Consider the following 694-nt stretch of genomic DNA (forward strand, 5'->3'; position numbering starts at 1 on the left):
GTGTGTGTGTGTGTGTGTGTGTAATATACAATATACGTATGTAATTAAAAAATACGGTGAATGTCAAAATAAAAAAAAACTCATTACATTAAAAGACAAATTACAATTAGATTCCTTCAAAATACTCCCTTTTGTTACTAATGCACTTATCCCTATCTTTCTTGCTATTTGCTAAAGCAGTACTGGAAGTCTTCTTTCATAAGTGTCTTTAATTTGCGTTATTGTAACTGTCTCAATGTTTTCAATTAATTCGAAACCTTCACAGTATACTCTAAATGATTATAAAGCCTTATTAGAGCATTAGAACGATGGGATAAATGTATTAGAAGTGGTAGGAGTATTTTGAAGTAAACCAATTATAATTTGTATTTTAATGTAATAAGTTTCTTTTTATTTTAACATTTATCGGTTTTTTATCACAACAGTATATACACCAATTCTATATATTATATCAATAGTTATATGCTATTTTATATTTGAAAGCTTCAACATTTGAAAAAGAAATAGGAAAAAAAGATACTTTATCAACTCTTTCAAACGAACATTTCTTCTTCCAAGCAGATCTGTCAGAAGTTAGCGAGGCAAGGCGCACAGACTGAATTAGTATTAGCCTGTTTCCTGATAAGCGTAGACAGAAGCTGCAAACTCCTTATGCAAGTCAGAAATAATAAGTACAAAACACCATTCGATCTTT

At 29.5% G+C, this 694-nt stretch overlaps 2 protein-coding genes across 4 annotated transcripts in view; one reads left to right on the plus strand and one right to left on the minus strand.

The window, feature by feature from the left end:
• LOC105454971 (E3 ubiquitin-protein ligase MIB2-like) overlaps positions 1 to 694 on the minus strand; it is a 6,787-nt gene that overhangs the window by 3,337 nt on the left and 2,756 nt on the right. The window lies entirely within an intron of this gene.
• Positions 132 to 694, plus strand: part of LOC105454970 — an 18,427-nt gene continuing 17,864 nt past the window's right edge. The window contains exon 1 of the mRNA XM_011697961.1: positions 132 to 648. The gene's annotated coding sequence lies outside the window, so the exon portion shown is untranslated. The remainder of the gene's footprint in view (positions 649 to 694) is intronic.

This window comes from Wasmannia auropunctata, unplaced genomic scaffold, assembly GCF_000956235.1.
Source record: "Wasmannia auropunctata unplaced genomic scaffold, wasmannia.A_1.0 LD335965.1, whole genome shotgun sequence".
Classification (NCBI taxonomy): domain Eukaryota; kingdom Metazoa; phylum Arthropoda; class Insecta; order Hymenoptera; family Formicidae; genus Wasmannia; species Wasmannia auropunctata.